This window comes from Dermacentor silvarum, chromosome 5, assembly GCF_013339745.2.
Source record: "Dermacentor silvarum isolate Dsil-2018 chromosome 5, BIME_Dsil_1.4, whole genome shotgun sequence".
Lineage (NCBI taxonomy): Eukaryota > Metazoa > Arthropoda > Arachnida > Ixodida > Ixodidae > Dermacentor > Dermacentor silvarum.
The window spans coordinates 175,652,558-175,664,959 of NC_051158.1; the positions used below are offsets into that span (position 1 = coordinate 175,652,558).

General features: G+C 47.2%; 1 long non-coding RNA gene across 1 annotated transcript; it reads left to right on the forward strand.

The window, feature by feature from the left end:
• The first annotated feature begins 4,840 nt into the window (after positions 1–4,840).
• Positions 4,841–5,446, forward strand: LOC125945238 (uncharacterized). Its single transcript, XR_007466728.1, has 2 exons — positions 4,841–5,034; positions 5,158–5,446. It is a non-coding gene; the product is annotated as an uncharacterized LOC125945238 (long non-coding RNA).
• Positions 5,447–12,402: the final 6,956 nt, after the last annotated feature.

Consider the following 12,402-nt stretch of genomic DNA (forward strand, 5'->3'; position numbering starts at 1 on the left):
AATCATTTGATGTGCGTGGTATGTATGACTGTAGGAATGATTCTGTTTTACACAACGGAATACCAACTTTATGAGCATGATCCAGACGGTGCGAAATGTAATGGGGAGGAAGTATTAGTAAATCGCGCAGGTAAGGATGATGATACAGTTTGTGAAAAAGGCTTAAGCGAAGCATCGCACGCCGAGAAGCAAGCGTAGGTAGTTTAAGGTTAGCTTTCATTACCGTGATGCTCGAGATTCCATTGTAATTAGAGAGTATAAAACGGACCGAATTATTTTGCACCATTTCTAGCGAATGTACCCAATTATTATGATGCGGATCCCAAACCGAAGCGGCATATTCTAACTTAGGACGAATGAGTGTTTTATATAGCATTAGTTTGAGAGACGAAGGCGACTTTGCAAAGTTACGACGAAGATATCCGAGCATGCGATTAGCGTTGCAGACAACATGAGAGATGTGAGTATCCCATGTTAGATTGCTACTGATGTGAACTCCGAGGTACTTACATGAAGATACGCTGTCGAGTAGTACATTATTTAGGTGATAAATAGGTAAACTAGTAATCTTTCTAGACACTCTCATGAATTTGCATTTTTTAGTGTTTAGTTCCATAAGCCAGGTGTTAGACCACTCAAAGACGGCGTTAATGTCAGCTTGAAGAAGAGCGGCGTCATTTGGACCTGTTATTTCTCGGAAAATTACGCAGTCATCGGCAAACAAATGAACGGATGAGGAAATGCAAGATGGTAAATCGTTAATATAAATGAGGAGAAGAAGACGGCCGAGGACTGAGCCCTGCGGTACACCAGAATGGATTGTGCATTCTTCAGAATTCGCGCCGTTAGCTGAAACAAACTGAGAACGGTTAGCAAGAAAACTTTCAATCCAGATTAAAATGCAGGGGTCGAGGTTAAGCAGTCGTAATTTATAAATGAGCAGTTTGTGACACACTTTGTCAAAGGCTTTCGAAAAGTCAAGAAAAATGCAGTTAGCCAAGGACCTATTGTCAAGAATGGTGTTTAGTTTGTGTACAAAAAGTATTAATTGAGTTTCACACGAGTATGATTTGCGAAATCCATGCTGCGATGGTGCGAAAAATGAATGTGATTCCAAGAACGTAGCTAGGTGAGAAGCCAAGATATGCTCTAGTATCTTGCAAGGTATACTTGTGAGCGAAATTGGTCTGTAATTTAGAGGGGAATGTTTATTGCCTGATTTATGGATTGGAATTGCCTTCCCGACCTTCCACTCGGATGGAAGAATACCATCGTGCAATGATTGCTGGAAAATTTTAGTTAAGATGATTGATGTGTAGCAAACTGTGCTTTGTAGGAACTTCACATTAATCTGATCACAACCCGGCGCAGAGGACGGTTTTAGGGACCTAATGATGCTTGCGACACCATCATAGCTGATAATGAGAGGGAACATTATATCATGGTCATATGGTCGTAGGTGTGGTGGGGTGGAATTGCTGGGTAACGAAAAATGTTTCGCGAAGACTTCATTTAGTACTCCGGGACACTGGTTGGCCGGTATAGCGTCACCATTAAGGTCACTGAGCGCTATTACATTATCGTCTTTAAGATTAACGATGCGCCAAAATTGTTTAGGGTTAGTTTTAAGCATAGAAGGTAATGTGCTGCTTCGGAAGTTATCTTTGGCGTCTTTTAGGGCCTGCGCGTACTCATCGGCGCTCTGTTTGTAGGCTGACCAACGAGCATTCGTTCGGCTTAGTTTAACTGATTTAAACAGGCGCTTTTTTTTATTAGACAAGCGTTTTAGGTGACGATTAAACCATGGTTTTTTTGGATTAGAGGTGATTGTGTAAATAGCGATGTGCCTATCTATTAATTCAGTCACTTTGTTAACAAAGATACACCAGTTTGACTGAACATTACTGCATTCAAATTCACGCAAGTATTCATCAAGGAATACTGCGAGTTCATTATTAATTGAGAGAAAGTCAGCCTTGTTATAATTTCTTAATGTCTTGATATTTTTAATCGGTTTATGTTGCTCGAGGCAAACTTTAAATGAAAGTAGGCAATGATCACTGATACCTGGCAAGCATGTTATGTCGGAAATAAGATCGGGTCGGGTAGTAAAAACAAGGTCAAGTGTATTGGAAACAGGCGTGGTTATTCTTGTTGGTTCCTTAACGATCTGGGTCAATGAAAAGGTATTGCACAATTCCAAGAAATCTTGTGCCATAGAGGAGTTAGGATACACTGTGGGGGGATCATTTTCCCACATAATATTCGGCATATTAAAATCACCAAGCAAGAAAATTGGCACTGTGGTGTGACGAGAGCAAACACTATGAATGGCATCGTGCAAATCGCTCACAAATGTTGCAGTGAAATTTGGGGGGCGATAGAAGACACCCAAAATTATTTTTTTGGTATGCTAGTTTTACGACTGCCCATACAATCTCCAAACTGGATGTAATTTTAATGCAATCTGAAGATAACCTTTTATTTATCGCCAGCAGTACACCGCCACCTTGGCGTGTATCGCGGTCACAGCGGTAAACAGAAAAATCGCACGAGTTAGTGAATAATTCATGATCCCCGATTTGTGGATGAAGCCATGTTTCGGTTAACGCGATAATGTCAGGTCCGCATGTGTCAATGGCCGATTCCAGTGCAACGCCTTTGTTGATAATGCTTCGGATGTTAGTAAAAAGAAAGGAGGTATTTGATAGGTTGCGCTTGCTGACCCTGTCGCGTTCCTATCTCACAGAGAGAGCAGTGGACGTCGACTGCCCGGTAACAGGTGTGCGCCCAGGCGCATGCTCTGTATTGCCTGCAGCTCTGCGTGTTTGTGACGACTCGTTTTCTTTGACACATTGACGTATCGGGTCGTAGACATATTGCTTCTTATTTATAATTAACTTTTTGTAACACACTTGGTAGGCGGGTGTGCCAGGTTGATCTTTAGCAAACTGGAATAGTTTTCGCCTCACTTCACGTGTGGTTACACAAAAGTCTTCGCAAACGCTTATATTTTTCTCTTTCAGTATTGCTCTTGCAGAAAGCACTTTTTCTTTTGATTTGAGATCAGAAAATTTGACAATCACAGGGCGGCATTTGTTGTGGCCCCACGAAATTTTCTCGTATTGTTCTTGGGGAGGGGGTCTCGTGGTTGAGCTGCACACAGGAGGGCTTACTCGGCATTTTGTATTCCTTTAAAACGAAATACTCAACATTTGACTCAAGGTAAATGCACAAATTTATTAATAACTACAGGCGTTTCGTTCAAGTAAGAAGCAATATATAGTTGTTTCTGCCTGAACGTAACAAATCAGAAACCCTACACGAAATTCTAGTTCGTTCAACAATGTGATCTCGTGTACAAATTTGAATTGAAGTGGAACGGGACGAGAAGGAATACGCAGGGGGTTTATTTACCTAAGCTTCAATGTCCGCGTGTCCACGTTTTCTTCCTGCAGGCACTAGACAAAACTGGTCAAAACACATCGCCGACACCATGTGTGTACACTGTGGCTCAAGTAAATGTAAATTTGCGCATTTTACAGCTAAACTGTTTAGGCTAGGTTCTGGTGGATCGTCTACGGCGACAAACCGAGCGTAGACCACTTCATACTCCTCTCCACCGCCACCGCCTCTGTCGTAAGTCGTGTATACTACTCGCCACGCACGGCCTCCCTCTCCCCCTAACAATACGCAATGCCATGCGCTCTTCAGCGGTCACCTGCGCTGTGATTGGCGTAGCCGCGCCACAATAATACGTCATTATATCTACCCACCAATCGCGTGTATCCTTTACCTGTGACGGTCACACACGACACACATGGAGCCGAAGGGGTGCTCGATGAACTCGCCCTGGAACCTCGAGGTCGCGCCGCGGAAGCGTTCCGATGATGTGGCACCGCGGTGATATGCATCGCGCTTGCGTTTGACTTCTCTAGCTCGATTATCCTCGGTGGCATTGGCTCAACGGCGCTGGTTGAATTGACGCTGTTGCTCGCGTCGGCGCTCGACGCGAGCGATGTCTTCGTTGTGGGGAGCGTGGTTGGCACACGAGGTTGTTGTCGAGCTGGGAGCAGCGGCAACGGAGGTTTCATGTTGGCGGCGTGCCCATCCTCGCTTCTGGCTGCGCCGCCGCTCTTCGTACTGTCACTGCTCCTTTTCGGAACGTACATATGTGTAAATCTCCACTGCTACGCCAACATAGAAAATTTCACCAAAGCGCCAGCTTCGTTGGACTTCACAGGGTCTATAGAAGGGCTGTTCAAGTTCACTGGGTGAAAGCGCTCTGAATTTTTAGGGAAACCATATTGTACATCAAATTGTTGTGACGCTGTTTTGACGAAATATAGGCTGTAATGGTCGATCTGGCGCCAAACATTTAAATTGTACCTATTTTTACAGTAATGAAGAAATCTTACGAGTGGAGGTAAAAAGTAGTGGTTGCGTTCTTGTCGCTTTTCGATCTATATTGGTTGTTGTTGAAAAAAGAACAGTACATATAGAAACAAAGGTCTACCACAGTATGTACTGCGCTATCATGAAGAGGCCTGTGAAGTAAAAATCGCGAGCAGTTTTTTCATTTCTTAGCTACACTTTTCCCATACAAGCAATGCCGATTCAGATTATCACTACACATACAAGTTTAGAAGTGCTAACAAAGACGATCGTATTCAAGAAACACATTATGTTCTTCTGAATGCGCCCACCATTCATTGTTGATATATTACCATAGCCTGTCTCTTATTGACGGTATCTCCCTGTGAAAAGCTAATAATAAGAAAAAAAGACAATAATTAATGTTATATAAACTATATGTGTTTTTTATTTGGTGCTTAGGAATACGAGTCATTTACAACTTCAGCATGCCAAGCGGATGTCGCATTATGTCGCTGAAGGTGCTTTGCGCCAACTGCAGCATACCGGTATACAATGAAGTTATGGAAAATGAGACATACAGTATTGTGACCACTACTTTCATTGCAAACGGGGGCGATGGTTTTAAGTTTGACAGGTCTGTCAAATGGAAGACTGAAGGTAAGCTCCACTTCCAGACTATCCACAGTGATTTCTTTTTATGATGAGGACCAAAATATTTCTGCAGAATTCTTTTTAACACAGCTTTTACGTGAACTCCTATACACTGCAATTCAATTTCAGGAGTGAGCGCTACGGACGCATTACTGGCCTACATAAAAAAAATATCGCCCATAAAAACTCCGGAAGAAGGTCGCGTGATCGCACTGGACCTGCCACGGAAGCCCGAGAATACAACAACGTCCTCACCGATTGCACAGCCCTCAGCAACTACAGCCAACTCGGCAGTTACAATGGCTTCAGTGATGTCTCGAAATGAGTGGAGGTCTATGAGAAGAAATTATCTTTGGTGATGTGCACACCGATTGCGAAACGTACATCCCATGTTCCCATAAATAAATGTTTTATACCAGTGGCGTTATGTTTTGTGCTGCTTCAGCGGAAACATTGAAAATAACTAGCACCAACAGGAATAAACCACCTTCCTCACTATTTCGCACCAGCAGCCGTCCAATTCTTTTTTATGCATTCCTCACGTTGCCTTCATTGAGCAATGTGGCTTCAATGTTCACGTGTCTAGAAAGGTATTTTACCATTCTCGGGCTCTAAATGGACGGAAACCATGGACACATCCAACAGACATCATTGGCCAAGCTAAGCTGGGCGGAGGTCGTGGCTCCCAAAGCTGCACATACTACACCCATTACACAAAACGTAGTGTATCAAAGAGTAATCACAGAAAACAAACAACTGAAACAACGCCTATGCAGATATGAGAGCAAAATAGCCTGGCTCGAAAAACAGGTGGCCCAACTTATGGCAACCACAAGACTCACAGTACAGTCTACACAACAGCAAATAGTCAGCCCAAAGGAAAAGCCACAAGAGAATGGGCACGCTCAACCACAACCTACACCAGACCGAGATCCTGTAGTTCACACAGGGACACAACAACCAGAAGCAAACCTCACGATACAACAACTGCAACTAATGCAACAACAAATAGAGCAGCAAACTAACATACAAATGCGGCAGTTTTTGGTAGAATTTCCGGAACGAAAGCGATACGTTCATGAAACCCTTAACAAAGAATCGAAGCGTAGACGTAAGCATACCATACAGAGATCCCAGCAGTCTGATGACAAAAACATGCTTACCTCGGACGCTGAAAGCACAACCACCACCTCGCATCATGGCAAATAGGCGACCCAGAACAAAAGAGAATCTCGCAATATGGTCCTGGAACTGTCGTTCCTTGCACAACAAACACGCTACACTAACACTATACATACAGGCGGCGCTGATACCTCCAGACATAATCTGCCTGCAAGAAGTGTGAGCTAGGCCCAAGGTGATTACGGGCTACAGACTGCACATAGAGCCTAACCACCCAAAGGTAGCGACACTCGTCAGGAAGGAATTCGCAGCGATACTCGCAACGTTACCGCACGAAGACACTCCACACCACATCGTCACGCTCTGGCGAGCAAAGAAGGGACGGCCGAAGCAGACAATATGCAACCTATATAGTCCCCCACATTACTGGAAAGCGGAGTTTGGCCACGTCTTCCAACATTTGAACACCACGCTTGAACCACGCGACTGCCTAATCATCACAGGGGATTTCAACGCATGGCACACGACATGGGGATACGCCAAAGACAGACCCAAAGGTACGACACTACTAGAGGCGATACAGCGATATGACTACATACTCCTCACGACACCGGGAACGCCGACCCGTATGGGAAACAGCGTAAACAGGGACACCACACCCGCCCTTTCCATCACCAACAATGCCAGGGCCATGCGCTGGAACGTGTTGGATGACACCCTGGGCAGCGATCATAATAAAGTCGAAATAACCTATGAAACAGCAACCCCACGACGCCCCCTCGGAAAAGTCAAAATCACAAAATGGACTAAGTATCGAGAGCAACAAGAAGTAGGAAATGGGCCCGAACCAGAAACCATAGCTGACTGGACTCACTACATTAAGGGCCTCTACGATAAAAACACTAAAATATATCCGACTACGGCAGACACCCCTGCCATCGACAACCACTTTACACACCTTTGGGAAGCTTGTCGGGGACTCACCAAACGGTGGCGCCGACAGAAACTAAACAGAAAACTGAGACTCCGAATAGCGGTAATCACAGACAAAGCGAACGCATACGCGAAAGAACTCTACCATAACAATTGGCGCACATTATGTGACTCCCTAAGAGGCACATTAAGCACGAAGAGGACATGGAACATCGTACGGAGTATTTGGGCCCCTCAACCACAACAACCGAAACAAATGCTACACTCCAACAGTTAGCAGGGGAACTTCAAGGGGACCATAATCAATTAATACAAGAGCTGAAACAACGGTAAACAGGAGAACGCAAGCGAGACGGAAATTAAATAACAAGTCAAGAATACAAAGGAACACCAAACCACGAGCTGGACGCACCCATCACCTTCGCAGAGGTGTATGCAACGGCGCAAAGCTTCAAAATGAATACAGCACCCGGATTGGATCGTATTACAAACGCCATGATATGGAACCTTAGCACTGACACATTACAAGCCATCACGGACCACGTCAATCAAGAAATATGGACACCGGGTGGAAAACTACCCACAGAGTGGACAGTGGCCCAGATCGTACTCATACCGAAACCAGGAAAGCGGAGCAGCCTTGATCAGCTGCGACCAATATCACTAACATCCTGTACTCACTCTCCTCGAACAATACACAGAAGAACGGGGGCTCCTACCAACATCTATGTACGGATTCAGGCGAGGGATGTCTGCCCAGGACATATTCTTATTGCTCAAAGAGGAGGTGCTCAACCCACCTCCAGGTAGCCTCAACAACTTACTCCTTGCGCTCGACATCGAAAAAGCCTTCGACAACATCGCGCACTCTACCATACTAGACGGCCTCGCAGCCATTGGATGCGGGGAACGCATTTTCCATTATGCCTCTACATTCCTTGGCAATCGCAAGGCACCGATTGGCATGGCAGGCACTAACTTACCGCCATATGACCTTCCACTGAAGGGCACGGCCCAGTGTTCCATCCTGTCCCCATTCCTGTTTAACATCGCGCCCCGGAAGCTAGTCCTACAACTGGAGGATATACCGAATCACGGCTGTGCCTTTTACGCGGACGACATTACACTATGTGCTACCAAGGGCTCCTATGGAGAACGGCAAGATGTCCTACAAAACGCTATAGACAAGATTCAAAGCTACCTTCAGGCGGCAGGTATGACCTGCGCCCGAAAAAAATCGGAATATTTGCATATAAGACCACCGCGCACCCAGTCCAACCGTGCACCCCCACTTCACCTGACGATTGCCGGACAAGGTATCAACAGAAACCCGGTAGCACGAATCCTGGGCATGCACATACAAGAAAATAACAGCGTAAAGACGGCACTAGACAAACTCAAACACATCGTAAAGAGTATTACAACCCTCATAGCTAGAATAGCTAGAAGTAAAGATGGGATGACAGAAGGCGAGACATTACGCCTCGTACAGGCCTTCGTCCTCACCCGAATCACCTTCGCTCTGCCCTTCCAAGCTACACGCAAGACCGAAATAGAAAACATCGTCAAGTCATAAGAATCGCATACAAAGCTGCACTCCAGCTTCCGAATTGCACGAGCACAGACAGACTCATGTCGATCGGCATAAATAACACATATGAAGAACTGGCAGCCGCAACGCTAATCGCACAAAGAGAACGACTCAACACCGCACAACAGGGCAGAAAACTACTGCAAAGACTGGGATACCCGCTCACCCCCGAATACTGCGCAGACGACACAGTCATCGTACCGATGCACCTACGGGCTCGCATCATCGTGGAACCGATCCCCAAGAACATGCATCCGCTATACAACCAAAAGCGCCGGCAAGCGCGAGCACGAAAACTCCTCCAGAGAAGGAACGATCCTGATACTTACTACACCGACGCTAGCCTTTACTCCACAACACCGCAAGGCCCCAGAAAAACGGCATACGCAACGGCAGTAACTAACCAAAAGAAAGTGGTGGCCTGCGCATCTATACGCACCTGATCAAGCGCCACCGCGGAAGCAGCAGCCATAGCCCTCGCAATCAAAGAAAAAGAACGAAGAGGTCGCTCCGCATATATCCTGATGGATTCACAGGCCGCCTGTCGGTTATATCTTAGAGGCAGACTTCCAAGGTGCGTCACCGATATCCTGGGCGCCACGCTAACTGAGGACCATGGGGTCGTCAGGTGCCCTGGGCACACAGGCCTGGAAGGCAACGAGGAGGCCGATTCCGTAGCTCGCGGACTTGCTGGCCGAGCTGCAGAAGACTCTTCGAGGCTCCTCACAAACCACCATGAAGATCCCATCACGAGCAGACAGATTTTGGAGGACCAACGCCTGACCAGATGGAAGTACGCTCCTCCACATCCCAAGTTAAGCAGCCGAGAAGCCAGGGACTGGCGCCGCCTTCAAACCAACACTTACCCGCACATATCAAGGTTGCACGAAATGTTTCCAGAGGTATACGCAACCAGTGTATGTCCCTGGTGCAACGACCACACAGCCACACTGACACACATTACATACCAGTGTACAGAACGCCCAGCCGAGGCAGTATCCAGGCTGGTGAGCTCATCACAGACACTCAAAACGTGGTCTTGGGAGGCACGACTTTCCGAGCTGGCGCTGGGAATCCAACTGGCGACCCTGGACCAGGCCCGGCGAGCCGCCGCGGCCAGTGGGGCTCTACAAGAGGGCTCCACCCGAGGTTAACCACACCACTCTTAGTACAATAAAATTTATTCATTCATTCACCGTTCTCGGAATTCACACAAACGAATGCTGAAGCACTTTCGCAAAAACGAACAGCAGCGGCAGTAGGGACGTCGGAATGTAGACTGGCGGTCTCCGGTTGTTGAAGATGCCGTGCTGGAAACGTAGATGGTCGTGTTAGCTCTGCTCCGTGTGCTGGGCAATCCCAAACGCGATTCATTTGGTGACAAAGGGGAGATTAATGGATCTGCAACTAGAATTCCTTGCCTGCTTGTGCCTATGTATATGTCTATCTACCTTTGTATCTATACATTTATCAACAGCGAAGCTGCTTAAGCCAGCCGTTAATTGTGGTTAGTGGTGCGTATCAAGAAACTACAAAGAAAGGAAGTAAATTTTCTTGCCGAGGCGGGATTCGAGCCCGCGTACCCCCGGTCCCAAAGCGAGCGTCGTAACCACTGGGCTATACAGCCACGCTCGCAGAACATGCATTTTGCGAACCATATGATTGCGTTCGAGCGTCGTCGTCTTCGTCCACAGCTTGCGCGCTCGCACGCTCGTGCTCTGCGAGGTGAAGAGGTTTTGCACGCTAGGAGAGCGAGAGACGCATTCAGGAAGCAGGTCTCCTGGAACGCGGTGTCGGCATTGGAATGCGGTGTCGGTGTTACAAGCTGGGCTATGCAACGCGCAGTGACGGCCGTAAGGCTGTGTTCCAATACTCGCCTAATACGGCAAAATATACGGCTAAGTGGACAGCGGCCATCTTAATTATCGTTCCATTTCTCACGAAGGCGTCAAAGTAGACAGCTTCGCGAAGACAGCATCGAAGTCAGAAACGATGCAAGCTACTTTCCTGTCCAAACGACATGGCGCCTGAGCAGGATGCTTGGAAAGCAGACAGGAAGGTCATCTGCGTACAAGAAAGCATAGACGTGTTTTCCTACGCCCTTAAAGGGTCCCTGAAACGGTTTGGACAAATTTTGTAGACGTGTAGGGTTCAGCTACAGTAAAACATTGGCGTCACAATTTAAGATAAGCGTCTCATATTAAGAGAGCTACGGACGATTACAAGTTGCCCTACTCCCTAGCCATGCATTTCCTCCTCAACTCGTTCGCCGAGTGATCGGGGCTAAGCTCCGCCTTCGCTGGCTTACGTCATGTTGTGACGTACGTTGTCACTTCCGGTTGTCTTGGAGCCAGCGCGCGAAGGCTCTCCAACCTCTCCGCTAGCCACCCTGCCGTCGATCCCCAGCGAGAGCGATCAAGCAGCGTGCGTTGCGAGCGTTCTGTCGCAGCGCCGAGCGTGTCCGGTATTCCGGTAACCACAGGCGGGCTGGGTGTTTTGACGGATATCCAGAGGCGTAAACTTAAGCCCCTCCATACCGCTGTGAAGAAGGAGCTTCGTAGACGCGCGTGGGCGGCCTGATCGGCATGCATGGTCCAGCCATCTGGTGGCGCAGAGCTTAAACAGCCAAATACAGATTTAATATTCCTGTAACCAAGTGTCAAACATTTGAAACATATAAAAAGGCAACGTGTTCAAGATTACGCTCCTGCCAAATTTGAGCCAGCAGTAAAGTAGAAAAAACTTGGATACTGCTATATTAGACGTGTGTTTTGTTGAGCTTTGTGCCGCCAGGTGGCTGCATCGTGCAAGCAGTTCACGTTTGCCGATCCGTTCATCACGTAAAACGTAGTAAAACGGCCAGTACACTTGCGCTTGCGTTTACCTGAATACCGGACAAGCTAAATTATATTGTGGCAATCCTTCGACGTGAAGTGACGGCCGCAAACGCGTAAATGCTGGTGCCGTTTGGATACCGTCAGTCCGATGCGCTGCAGCCACTCCGCTCGTCTGCTGCCTTGCAGCGGGGCACGATGTCGCAGCTTGACATGTTGCCGATTGCTACATTTGCAGCCCACAACGCAAGGGCGAATCATCGTGCTTGCGAAAAGAAAGAGCAAGACCAACACTGACCGCGCAGCTCTCGTCAACATGGAGCACGTTTTAACACAAGTAGACGACACTTGCTGTGGGGCGGAAGTGCTTTTCATGTAGCGATACATGCCCTTGTGCATTCTCTTTCTGTTGTTTTTTTTTATATAAAGAAATTAACTAACATCTAAACTATGACGAACAACATTTCTTCACCATAATGTAGGAAAAATTATCGATGACGCGCCCTGGGCAGCCAATCGAATAGCTGGCCCAGTGACGTGTTTTGGGAAATCGCGTCATTTGGGCACAAAACTCAGCCGCTTGGCGTGCAGCTATCGGTAGCGATGTGCCTTTTTAAAACCTTATAATAAATTACACGCTTTACGTGGAGCGCTTAGACGCGTCAATTAATGATCAGAAGGACCTACTCTAACGACTCAGTACCCCTATTGCAAAATCCAGTATCCAGTGCCCAGTGCCATGCCTGATTATGGGCCCAGTGTCGCGCGCTGGATACTGGGACGCTGGCAAGGCGCAGCATACTGGGAGGCGCTGGGCGCGGGAAACTGGTGCGAAATGCAGCTCTAAGAAATACGTGGTGCCTGGCTACTTTATATATTTTTTCTAATACAGAA